A 13375-nucleotide genomic window follows, 5' to 3' on the forward strand; every position below is an offset into this window, starting at 1 on the left:
AGTCCGACACCTGCCACCACAGGGATGAACCTTGGAGACATTATACTCGGTGAGAGGACCCAGTCACAAAAGACCACATTTTTACGAAATACTCAGAACAGGCAAGTCCGCAGACAATCCGCGGTTACCGGGTGAGGAGGGGGATGGAGACCATCTGCTCGACGGGTTCGGGCAGAGGCCATGGAAGTCAGCAGGGATGAAGCGTGTGTGAAACAGCAGAGCCATGAAGGTCACTGAGCCATACACTTTAAAGGGGGTTATTTCCTGTTATAAGAACTTCTCTTCAGGGACACCCGGGTGGCTCAGTGGGTTAAGTCTCTGCCTTCAGCTCAGGTCATGGTCTCAGGGTCCTGGGATCGAGCCCCACATCGGGCTCTCTGCTCAGCGGGGAGCCTGCTTCCCCCTCTCTCTCTGCCTGCCTCTCTGCCTATTTGCGATCTCTGTCTGTCAAATAAATAAATAAAAATCTTTTTTAAAAAAATGTTTCTATGGTCAATGTCAAAGAGATTCCTATGTTTAAAAAAATAAAAGAACTTCTCTCCAACAAAAAAGCATATACAACGATGTCTCGTTTCCTAAATATTTCAATCATTATATTTTAATACAATAACCCTAGGAGATCTCTTTTATGGATTTAAGACTATTTTGCTGAGAAGGGGTCTGTTGGCTTCCCCAGATGCTACAGGGCTCCTTGGTACAAAAGGGTTGGAGTCCCCTGGACCGGGGCTCTCCGTGGCCCACTCTTCACTCTGTTCACACCTGGACAGGTACAGCCCTGCCTCCTGCCCCCGGCCCTGACCCGGCCCATCTGGCCCCGAGTACAAAAGCCGCTGGCGAAACCCTGAGTGCGCCCCTCATCCCCACTAGGTCTCTCATTCGGGGGGAAGACTCTCAGATCCCCAGCAGTCGCTCTAAAGCTGCAGAGGTCCCAGGAAAGGTGAGATTCAGCAGCTTACCGGGGTGACTCTGCAGACAGGTGAGACTGGGCCAGGCGACAGGACGAGGACGGCGGGGCTTCGGAGAGGGGCTGGGGGGCACAAGCAGCAAAACGGGAACGAGGAGACCAACAGAGCACCCGAGTGCGCAAGAGCTGCCCGGCTGGGGCTGCCAGGTGTGCCCAAGGCCGGCTTGCCGTCCTGAATGGGGACCGTGTCGCTCCGCACCTGGCAGTGCCTCCCACCACCCGGGATGGGGGCAGACGGCCCTGAGCACCTCTCCCCGAGCCCGCCTGGCAATGAGCCTACCTCCAGCCCACGCCCATCTGACAGCGTGGCCCCCCCCCACCCCTGCCGGCAGACCCGGGCCCACCGTTCTTGACTCGAGCCGTCGGCTGCCATCTGCCCCTCTGCGTATGCAGCCCTGGGGAGCATCACGTGCTGTCTCTCCGCCTGCGACGTGCCGGGTAGTCCATAAGCAGTGAGCGCAGGCGGCCCCTCCGATGAGCCTGTGCACTGTTACGGGACGAGAAACCACTGCTCAGAAGGGGACGTGAACCCAAGACCCGCGCTCTCTCCGGCAGAGCCCCCCTGCCCTGAGAACATCACCTCTGTCTCCAGAGTCCCCTCGACCCTGAATCATGCGTCATCTGCACGGAACGGGGCTGGGCTTCTGTGCGCCGGGCCCGTGCCCGTGGGCTGGAAGCACAGCCATAAACAGGTGCTCAGGTTCTAGACCGAGAGGCGGGAAGGACACTACAGACAAGAAATCCCACAAGGCTATCTCAGCGTGCAGTCAGAGCTGCGTGAGTGAAGACGGTCTGCCTTCTGCCCCAGGACTAACAAAGCCTGAAAGCCCAGTGCTTCGTGGGAAGGTCACCTCTCACCTCTGGTCCATGTGGCTCAGCAGCCCCTTTCGGCAGCTCTCCTCCCACCGGCGACTCCGGCTCCGGGCTCCTGATGTCCCGGGCTCTTCTGTCTCACACAGGTGGCCGCCTTGGTCACCGTGGAAGGGAATAGCGAGTGTGGATGGTCCCACAAGAGGCTCTGTGGCAAGGTCTAGACGTGGCGTGTGTCACTTCTGTCCATGACCCACTAGCCCCAACCTAACTGCAAGGAAGGCTGAGAAACACGGTCTTCTTTGAAATCCAGGAAGATGCGAACAAAATGGAATTTGATGGCCACAGGATGTTGTCTCCACCACAAGAAGAGTAGAGGAAATAGAATGATGGACCAGAAAGTGACTGGGACGAGGTGCCCAGGGTCAGGGAAGGTCACTGTAGGGCTGACCTGGGGGAACCAGGCAGGACACAGCCTTCCAGTAACAGCGGACACACAGGCACGTGCAAACAGTCGATGCCTAAAAACACCAGGCACGTTCAAGGGACACAAAGGAGGTGGGCAGGAATGGGCAAGGGAGGGAGGAGACTCGAGGCTGGCCACGCAAGCCGGGTCAGATGGGCAGCCTGAGCACATGTCAGAGTCACCTGGACCCTCTCCCAAGGACCCTGATCTGGTTATTCTGGCCTGGAGCCACGCCTCAATTCATGACTGCTATTCTCTTTAAGAAAATAACACGCGTGCCCCAAAATGCGCAGAGCGCGTGTGCTCCACAATTAGTCATGAAGTGGACCGTCCAGGCTCACGTCATTGGGATCAAAACATAGAACATCAGAAACCTTCAGAAGGCCCCTAACTCGCCAGTCACTTCCCCTTCCTCCTCCCTCAAGATCATCAGTCATGACCTTGCCTGTTCCTAAACCCTGTGTGAACAGGTAATATGGCTGACAACCAACTTTGGGTCTGGGTCCTTCAGGCTACGTTATTTCTGGGAGGTTCACTGGCTGGTACGTATCCCCCCGGGTGAGGTTTTTATACCAGTTTTGTTTGGCCTCTTGGACACCTTGCTGGCTTCCCATCTACAGCTACGAAAACAATGGTGCTGTGCCCCCTCTTCGGCGCGGGTGCCTTGGTGCCCAGGCGCACGTAGGTCCCTTGGTGGATGTCCGGGAGTCGGGCAGGTGTATGCGCAGCTTCAGGAGATGCTGCTAAACGGTTTTCCAAAGGGTGACTGTTCCCATGGTCCTCCATCTTCACCGGCCCTGGGGGTCACCCGTCTACTCATTTTAGGGACCCTCCTGGGTTACAGCGGTGTCTCTGTGTGCATTTCTCTGGTGGCGAGTAAGGTCCTTGGTGAAGAACTTGTTCAAGTCTCACACCCGTCTTCCCACAAACCCCTTTGCAAGTCTGATCTCCAGAAACGTCTCCTCCGGTTTTGTGCCTGCCTTTCCGCTCTCTGGATGGCGACTCTCGGTGAACGGGAGCCCTTCGTTTTAACATAACCCGTTTGTCCGTCACCTCCCTTACGGTTAGTGCCCTTTGTATCATGAGAATTTTCCCGATGGTCTTCTGTATCATCTTCTAGAGGGCAGGACTGAATTCCACGGGTGTGAGGTAGGGGTCAAGCTTCCTGGGTTTCTCAGGCGGCGGTCCGCTGACCCAGCGCCACTGATAGCAAAGAGCATCCGTGCCAGCGCCTTGAAAGGGCCACCTTAGTCTAATGCGTCATTTCCCCGTATATGCTGTGTTCTCTGCTCCGTTCACCGGTCTGCTTGTCTAGCTCTCTATTCACTGTTTCAACCTCTCTTGCTGGCCCTAACATGAAAACCACGGATCTAGGACCTCGCAGTTTATGGCAACAGGTTCGAGTGTTAGTCTAAAGGCAAGTATGTAGATGCCCAACAAGGGATTTTCAGAGAAAAATGGATTAAATTCACAATGTAGGAAGAGCGATGCCAGAACCACGGGGAGAGGTTCCGTGGTGTGGGCGGGGAAACTGGGTAAGGGGCCAGAAGCCAAGATGCCCAGATCAGGCCATGCCGCTCCCCACTCCTTCCCTTTCTGCCCTCTCCAGACCTCCAGATCCACCCAAGCCACAGTGCAAAACACCAACAAAGGCCAGAAGAAAGTTTCCCGCCCGGGTCCCCAGCCACAGCTACAGAAATCTGACCCCACTGGCAACTAGTTTATTCTCAAGTTGCCATGGCACTTCCTGTAATTAATGGCCAGGTTTTAATTAAACATTGATTAGCCACTAATTAGTCTAATGATCAGTCCTAGGGAAGAGACAGGCTGTCAGACCCCATAAAGGAGGCAGGAGAGATAATGAAAGATTATGGCTTAGGTGGAAAAGCTCTTCCTCCCACCCTCCAAGCCGAATGTTTTCTATGATTTTGGTCTTTTATAAACGATGCTTTCAATGTGAATTTTTCTAATCGGTTTGAGTCTGATGAAGTCCCAGGCGGCTGGTGCAAGGAAGATTGAATCCACTCGCCTTTTCATCAGACTTCAGCCTCTTAACACAGCTAAAGAGCCTTTTCCCACTTAGAGAGGAATTAGTTTCTGTCTCCACAATGAAGTCATCCTGGGCTGAGGCCGTCCCCCTCCCACGTCCTTTGTGGGGGCCCAGACCTTGCCAAGGACTTCCGAGATGTGAGTGCAGCCGGGCTTCTCCCCCGGAGCGGATCCTGCAACGCCTGATGCCCCACGTCCCGCTTCGCTCACTCCCCGGCCCTCCGCCCTCCCCCAGAAAGAGAGGTTGGGCTGCGGCACGTGGACACCGCTCGGCACCAGCTGCCTTGGAAGCCACCGGTAGGAAGTTCAGAACGTGGAGAATCTTCGCGGCAGACACAGTGTGATGATGTCGGTTAATGAACCCTAGTGCACCCTTTGTAAGTTCGGGTTTATGAACAACAATACAAAATTCCCAGAAAGCCCCGTGCTGAGCACAAAGCTCGGGAGAGAACAGAAGCCTGAAACCTGGAACCCGGGGAGCCTCTGGGTCGGGGGAAGACGCCCGCCCCCGAGAAGGCAGGTCCTGACAAGCGGGACTGGAGAGCCTTCGAGAGACTGGAGAGAGCCTGGGCCAGGTAAGGCCTGAGAAAGACCTGGAAGCAGACGGAAACGCTCATGCTGCTTTTTTTTTTTTTTTTTAAGATTTTATTTATTTATTTGACAGACAGGGATCACAAGTAGGCAGAGAGGCAGGCGGGGGAGGGGGGGAGGCAGGCTCCCTGGGGAGCAGAGAGCCTGATGCGGGGCTCCATCCCAGGACCCTGAGACCATGACCTGAGCTGAAGGCACAGAATCAACCCACTGAGCCTCCCAGGCGCCCCATGCTGCTTTTTTTTTTTTATTGTAGTAAAATACACATAACATAAAATTGAGCATTTAACTGCGTACGAGCACACAGCTCTGTGGCTCCACATCATGGAGCAGCCGTCACCACCGTCCGCCCACATCCTCGCGTCTCAGAGCCAAACTCTGTGTCCATTAGACATCAACCACCTCCCGCCTCCCCGAGCCTGACACGCCCCGCCCACCTCCTGTCCCTACGAATCGGACGACTCCGGGGATCTCGCATCGGTGGGATCTTACGGTACTTGTCCTGCGACTGGATTACTTCGATCCACAGAACAATCTCAAGGCGACACGCACCGTAGCCGGTGTCAGAAGCCACTTCCTCTTCACGTCTGGGTAACACACTGTGCGCGGCTGTTCCCGTGTTCATGCAACCATCAACGGACCCATGGCCACTTCCGCCGTCCGGCCGTGGTGCAGAAAGGTGGCACTTCTCCATCTAGCAAATGTTGTTACCTGCGTCTTCGGGTGGAAGAGCGGGTGACACGGGACCTGGCAAGCCCCCCCGGGCTCTGCTTCGCTCTCCTGAATCGACAAGAATACCCAAGACCTGTGGCGGCTCCCGAGACACCATCCACGTTCTCACGTCTCCTTTTACCGAGTTTTCTCGTTGTGTCCCGAGAGCTTCTGCCACACGAGCACGTGGGACGTGTTCTGCCCAGACTTTGTCATCCTGCCGACACCTGCCATGAGCTGGGGGAGGAGCCCTCTTCATCGGGAAGGGGGCCAGGAGCAGAGCCCAGAGGAAGGGCCTAGAAACCGGAAAGGGGGGTCGGAGCCCAGTCCTGCCCTGAGGCAGACAAGTCCTTGGGCCTCTCTTTGCTCCACTGTAAATTGGGCGCGACCCCAGGCTGGCTCTGGCGAAACCACGTGTTGGGGCCATGGGCTGTGTGCCATACGCGAGGCGTGGCATCCGTGGATTTTCTGGCTTTCGACCCTGGGTTCCAGGAACGGGACTCAGAGGGAGCGCTCGCTCTCTGGGAGGAGGGACCGGGCTCCAGCAGCACAAGAAGTGTCCTGAGCTGTCACTGGTGCCTCTCCAGGCGCTTCTGTCTCCATGAAATGCTGAGTAGCCACGGAGGGCAGATACATACCTGGTGCCAAGCCTCACAAAAGCCACTTTCCCGATGGTGGGACATGAATCCCCATGATAGTTTTATTGTGCTCACTTCAAAAGTCAGGAAATTTGGGGCACAGAGCTGTCACGTACCGTGGCCAAGCTGAGCCTGAAGTCCCTGGCAGAGACAGTGAGCAGGCTCCAGAGCAGGCGTCCGCGGGGCCGGCCCTGCCCGCACCCCCACAGCATGCCAGGGAGACCAGATGTCCTGTTCTGGCCAAAGGGGGAGGATTGGAAGGACGTGCTGTCACTTCCAGACTGAGGTGGCTGTGTCCTGTTGGACTGTCCCTATGTTGCCTCCACAGCCAGCTGAGTCCCTTCTGGGGACAAAGTCAGCTGGACATTGTGAGCAGAAGTAAGCAGGCTGTGTGTCGAGTCCGTGGTGTCTGAGGACTGCCTGTCCAGCGGTCAGCAGGACTGACTGATACATCCTGCTCACAGTCAAGGCCACGCTCCCGGGGTGGCCTCCAGCCCTGCTAGGTGAGGATGAGGTATGGGTTTTAGAGGGAGGCATCGGCCCTGACAGAGAGCACTGCCACAGCGGGGCCGTGGTCATGCCCGCTCATCATGGATGAGGCCAGCCTGCTGTCCAGCCCCACATTGGGCTCCTGGAGGGTTGGCCCGCTCAGCCTCCCGTGGCGGGCTCAGCAAAGGCTGGGCCAGGAACTGGCAGTCCAGAGACACACAGAACGCAGCCTGTGGCCTTGGAAGATGACAAGTTCAAGAGAGGGGGGTGAGGTGAGGTCCAGACATGCAGCCCGGAGGCTCAGGATTCCCGGGAGATTCCTCAGTTCAGTCTTAAAGGCGGACCAGCAGCAGAGACAGGGAGCGGACACACCAGGCAGAGGGCACGGGTGAGCAAAGACGCAGAGGCACAAGGAGGCACGTGAGGGGCCCGCACTATGGGGCATGGTGGACCAGGGGATGGCAGGTGACAGGGACCCGCAGGTTGGGCTGGGCAGCCAGGACCACCAGGGGCTGGGTGTGAGCAGAGGAGGGACCCCAGCCGGTTCCCACCCTAAATCTATCCCCTTAGCGGCAGCAGGGAGCATGGCTAGCGGCAGGGGGAAGAGGTGTACCTGATGGTCCTACTGGCCACTGGAGTCCAGACAAGATGAAAGCACCCCACGGTTAAGGGTTTGGCAGCCGGCAAAGGCCCAGCACCGGACGCCCAAAAGAAAAGAGGTCAGATCTAAGACTTGGCTTCAAAGTGTTGGCGCCACAGCAGTATTTCCAGCCGAGACACAGAAATGAGGGGACGTTCGAAATCCAACTTCCTCTCAGAAAGAACCCCAGATGAGGCCAAGGACAGTGTGCCATGACTGCACAGTTAGTGAGAACAAAAAAGCAGCCATTGTTACTGGAGACCACTAAGCACGCACCCTGAGCTCAGGGAGGAAAGGACCACTTCTAGCTGGAGACAACAGAAGGCTTCCTGGAGGAGGTGACATTTGAGTGGGGTTCTGAAGGATGTATAGGAGGATTCCCAGGAGTGGAAATATCCAGGCACATGCCCCACACAGAAGTCCTGGCCCAAGGGATGAGAAGCTCAAACAGTGACCAGACACAGTGAGAGGGGACAGAACAGCCCCACCAGAAATGCACTCAGTCATTCAACAATCATGAATCGGCTGCCCAGGTCTGGGTTCAGGGCGCTGAGACCACAGACTGGACTGAGCCGGTGGGTGACAAGGCCGAGTGTCGCTGGGGCAGGAGAAGATGGAAGGTGAAGCCAGAGACAGAGAGGCCCCCGGCGGGCCGCTGCTGGAGACACCAGACACGAGGCGAGCTGCGGTCAAGCCGTGCCTGCGTGAGTTATTTTCCATCCACCAGGAGCCCACTGGGGTCCTGTGAGCCGTGTGTGGCTGACCGTCGCTCATCACTGTGCTGATTCTGGGGTGCAGCTCAGGCCGGAGTGTGGGCTCTCTGACAGCTGGCAGGGCTGGTGTCCCGGCCCGGGGCTCCCTGTCTCCCACTGCCCTCTGCATTCGCCTGCAGAAGTGAAGGGATATTGACCGCCGCCCACAACTCATCGGACGCCAATCAGGGGGATCGATGGGGTCAGGTCACAGGGCCAGCACCCCAACGGGACCTGGGCAGCGTGCTCCTTGCTGATTTGCATTTTAAGGATAAAGAGACAGCTGTCCCTTTTGCCAGGAGGCATTTAAGGATCTTAATCTCTTCGCTGGGGGAGAAGAGTCGGGTCTCGGCCGTGGCACGGTTCAGCGCAGCTTCAAAACGAAGCGGCCTCCTTCTGGGGTGAAGGTCATGGCTGGGACTCACCGCTGCTGGCCACTTGCTGTGCAACATGTCCAGCTGGCTCAGCAAACAGAACCGCTCCGGACATTCCCGATACCGTCAGTGCCGACGAGGACTGAAGGCAGAGCTGTGGAGGAGCGAGGGCCGGGTGGGCAAGGGAGGCGTGCAGCGCGGCCCAGCCCCAGCTGCGCACACCACGCCCCCAGCTCCAGACACCCACAGATGCTCCAGCCCCCGGGCGCCACTCCGGTCCCTGGAGCCCCGGACATACGCACGCACCCTGTGATCTCGCCCCGCCAGCTGCAATCTGTTAGCGGCGGGGAGAGGCCAAGTCCCCGTCTTTTCTGCAAGGGACTCTTCCACTCAACGCTCCTTCCCCAGCAGCAAACAGCACCTTGCAGACCAGACCCTCGGCACGCTCATGCATCCCAGGAGCTGGGGCAGAGGGCTCCGGACGTCCTCCTGGCGGGAAGGGTGGGGAGCAAAAGGTATTTCTTCCGGGTCTCTGTGGCAGGACCCAGCGGCTCCCTGCGTGTTCGCTGCCCTCTCAGCCCACCTGGAGGGAACGCGGGCAGCCTGCGGTGAGGCAGGTGGGGGCTCCCGGGGGCACGGTGTGGGGACCGAGGGCCAGCCCATGCCCGTAGGCTGCCTTCTCCAGGCCAGCCCCGGAGCCGTGCCCTCCCAGCCACCCCCAGACTCCCAGGAACAAAATGGACACGCGTGAACACGTTTCCTGGTGCATTGATCACACTGGGCACCTGGAAACTGCTTCTCTCCTGGTGGCATCCAGAGAGCTGTTTCCCAGGACGCTGATGCGCTGGAGTGTGCCCTCTGTGCAGGGAAGAGGCCCGGCCCTGGTCGCCAGCCCCAAAGAACACAAAAGGCTGACAGCCACACCGGTCAGAGACAGGGTCCAGATTTCCACTGTGGCCAAGGAGGAAGCCCACGGACCGCCTCAAGCCTCCAGAGAGCCAGGCCTCAGGCTTCCCCCTGGGCATAGCACCAGCCCTCGGGGAGACACAGAGCACGTTGGCAAGAAGAGTCACCATGTCACCGCAGGTGCCTCTGAGTGCTGTGACAAGAAAACCGAATGCTGCGATAGGAGGTAACGGGCCAAGGGCAGAGACGCGTCAGCACCTGCAGGTGGACAGGAGGAGACCAGAGGACCGTGGAGCTGAGACCTCTCCCCACCCCCCTGGGCCAGCAGAGCCCTGGGAGCCTGGCCTGTGCACCTACACACACACGTGTACACAGAGAGGCGTGCACACCCACATGGACGCACACACATGTATACGTATGCACACAGAGATGTGCACATGCGTGTGTACACGCAGATACTAGACTCATGTGCACTGATGTACATTCACACAGACCCGTGTACATGCATGTGCACGCATGTGTGTCTACGTGCACCAACACAGACACACACACGTGCACACACACTTCTGCAGGGGTACTTTTACAGGGATTTGACTCCACACCACGACGGAGGGAGCGACGTAAGGTGTCTCTCTGAGGAACGTGAGGTCCACAGGGCAGGCAGAGAGAAAGGGGTGGTGGCTGGCAGGTGAGAGGGGAAACCCGCCCCACCCCCGCCATGAGCTGGAACCTGCAGGGACAGCCGCTGTGGCCACTGCCCCTCACGCTTAGAAACGACCCACCCATTACCTGCTGGGGGGCTGAGACCTGCGTGCAGCTTGCAGATTTTAATGATTGCAGGATGTCCCTACGGTGTCCTCACCAGATGACCTAGAAGAAGCGCACAACCAGGGGGCTCCGGGTGGGGACTCCCATGAGCGCTGCCAGGAAGGCAGAGGGAGGGGACACCTGGGGCAGGGGAGTGGCAGGAGGGGACCTCAGCCTGGGGCCAGCCCCTTGTACTGCCTGTCCTGGTTGCGGGGACGGGGGGTAGTGCTCCACAGAGGGGCCGCTCCAAGCCGCCGGATTCGGTGGGACACCAGCAGCACCCTCCCTGGCAGGGACCCCTCTTGCAGGTCCTCCCCCTCCTCCTCCCCATCCTCCCAGCCTAGATGGGCTTGAAAACCACAGCGCGGCAAAATTCTCTCCTTGTCCCGAGACCCGACACAACCCAGCTGCTCCTGGTGGCACAGCCCAGGGAGCCGATTCAGTGATGGCAATTATCGGCACCATCCGGGCTGCCCAAAACCTTTGGGAAGGCGCCTCGGGTCCTCGCAGGTCCAGCGGAGCAGATAATGATAACAATGAGGAAAAGCCCGGGGATCCGGGCCGCATCGATTTCTTGTTTTGTTTTGCCCCAAGTGGAGGTCATTTTACGGGCAGGGCAGGAAGGAATTACCTCCTCTCCCCGCTCCAAGGAGGTTCTGCTCTCATCTGGTGACACGAGCTTGGCAAGGGGCTTGGGGTCCCAGCCCCGCTGTGACCGGGGACCGGCGGCCGTGAGCAGCTGCCGCTCCCCCAACCCATCCCTGCCGCCACGGCAGACAGTTCGCGCGGATTCTGTGTCGTATGGGCGGCTCCACACGCCTTCGTCACGTACGCATCGGACCACGGCACTGACAGAAGCCAGGCCGCCGGGACGATCAGGCCCGACACAGAGGGGTCGGGGTGGTGCGGGGCCACCGAGCAGAAGGCCGGGCAGCCGGCGGGCCCCGGCAGATGGGCGCAGGCTTGAGTCGCCAGGGCAGACAGAAGGTTCCAGGAGACGCCCTCTGCCCGAGCCTGCCTCCCCAGGCCGCACCAAGCTTGTTCGCGGCTAATGAGCCCTAATTAACATCTTGACGAGGTTGTGTGCTGTTTATATTTGGAAACTTTGTACCGTGTTGGTTGTTGCTTTTGTTGGACTCATGGTGCTCAGGTTGGATCCTCTCCTCCCCGGGCCTGTCCTCTCCTCCTCCCCGGCCTCCTGCCCTCAACCAGCACTCTGAGCCCGATCACTTGCTGGGGCCACGTGCTAGCTGCATCCACGGCTCTTCTCCAGACCATCATGGGCTCCCGGCTATGTATCCGGACTTCCAAGCCCATCCTGCTTCCCTCCAGGCAACTCGTTGATTCTGGCACCTGCCTCTGTGTTCACCACTCTTTGGCTGGGACGTCAGGGAAGGAGGGTCCTCAGAGACCATTTGGATGAACTGAGGGCCAAGGCACCAGAACCAAGGTAAAACCCAGAGCCTGGACCTGCTCAGAACACCCTCGGGTACCGAGCCCCTCACTGAAACATCCAGGTGTTCTGGGGGGAGCAGTAGGCACCTGTAGTCATCCAGAGAAAAATACCTTTTTCCCAAGTTCTATGGCAATTCAGGAGCAAGCTTAGATACAGAGGTCATGATAAGGGGGAGAAGGACTGTGCCCTCAGGTAGGGGATCTAGGACCACCACTAGCTCGTACAGCCTGCTTCCAATGTGCTTTTCCAACTCTGCCTCCCACCTCCTCAAACCCTGTCCAGCCTCCCTGCTAACCTCACACACTCAGAGTTCTGCCTTCTTACTTCTGCACCCCTGCACAGCCCTCCTCTCCCTGACACCTTCCCTCTTTCAGACCCAGTGCCTTAGTCAGCTTCTCCCACATAACTCTGCATAACAAACTTCCCCCAAAGTCAGTGGCTCACAAAAGAATCTGCCATCATTCTGACATGTCTGCAGACAGATCTCCTTTCTGCTGGTTAAAAACGGACTCAGCGGGCCAGCCCTGTCTCAGGATGGGTATGGCCTGAGCTTGACTCCGGGCTGTGGGCTGGGCCCAGGTCTGCTCCCCAGGTATCTCTCCAAAGCCCAGGCTGGTGGGGCCCTGCTCCAGGCATATCCACCGGAGCACAGGATCCAAGCACGCACTCTGCTCGTGCTTTGTCCACTATCATCCCACTGACCAGCACAGGCCACTTGATCTCCCTTGGCATTGATGGGGAAAGGAAACGACTTTTCTTTCTCTGCCCACAGTGGGTGAGAGGCTATGAATATTTGCCAAACAGCAACCCAAACTATCTCCCCTGTCTAAGTGCCACTTGCCACGAAGCCTCCCAGGCTTTCCTGACCACCCAGCCCTCCTCACCCACCTCGGAACCTCCTGCTTCATGATAGCCTCCTCTGGTCCTGGCTCAGTCAGCATGAGGTGACGTGCGTCCTGTGGCCTCACGTCATCCTGTGGTTTGCAAACACCCTGCATTTGAAGCACCTCCCGAGGTCGCACTTGCCCTCCACAGCCCTTAGCATGGTTCCTGGAACACAAGAGGTGCTCAGTAAATGACTTACAAATAAATGAATGTGAGTTGTGCCTCTGACTCAAAGGTGACTCCACAACCATAAGGCTTTCTTCAAGTTACGTGCAGAAGGGCCAGGTTCATGGGCGCCAGGCTCCACAAGGGAATGAGCCTCCCCTGCCTGCTGGGATGGCTTTGACCTGCTGGCCCCACCTCTAGGCCCCCAAGGTCAGGGACAAGGAACTAGGATCTTTCTTCAGCAGCCAAAGATGGCCGTAACAAGATGTTCCCTCCCTACAGACTCCTCAGGCCCGGGTACAATTGCCAACCATCCCCACACAGCTTTTCTAACATGGCAGCAACCCACGCTCTCTAAAAGGGATAAACCACCAAAACTAAGAAGTCCAATTAACACCCAGGAATGGGATGAATACGCACTTCCTCTGCTGGTGGAAATGTGGCTTCACATCTCCCTGTATGGGCAACCCTCTCACTAGCTCCACACAGTTGTGGGACACAGAATTGTCAGACTCACCCTGGCTGTGGGTGCTGGAGTTCTGGGAGCTGGAACCAGGAAAGGGAAGCCATTCTATAAGAGTTAAAGCAAATCAGTGAAATACTTGAAGGTCTTGTTAACAAACAGTGGTCACCAAGGAAACATTTGTTGGATGGATGGATGGATGGATGGAT

The 13375-nt window shown here is 57.8% G+C and overlaps 1 long non-coding RNA gene across 8 annotated transcripts in view; it reads right to left on the bottom strand.

Moving 5' to 3' along the window:
- Positions 1-5132: 5132 nt before the first annotated feature.
- LOC111160453 overlaps positions 5133-13375 on the bottom strand; it is a 31073-nt gene continuing 22830 nt past the window's right edge. For 2 of the 8 annotated variants that reach the window (XR_002641477.1, XR_002641476.1), the window contains exons 3-5: positions 13221-13274; positions 8791-12703; positions 5133-8638 (exon numbers count right to left, since the gene is read on the bottom strand). This is a non-coding gene — a long non-coding RNA (uncharacterized LOC111160453). The remainder of the gene's footprint in view (positions 8639-8790; positions 12704-13220; positions 13275-13375) is intronic. The other 6 variants (XR_002641479.1, XR_002641480.1, XR_002641481.1 and 3 more) reach the window with 6 other exon arrangements.

The sequence above is a fragment of the Enhydra lutris genome, unplaced genomic scaffold, assembly GCF_002288905.1.
Source record: "Enhydra lutris kenyoni isolate GAN:26980312 unplaced genomic scaffold, ASM228890v2 scaffoldscaffold75, whole genome shotgun sequence".
Taxonomy (NCBI): Eukaryota; Metazoa; Chordata; class Mammalia; order Carnivora; family Mustelidae; genus Enhydra; species Enhydra lutris.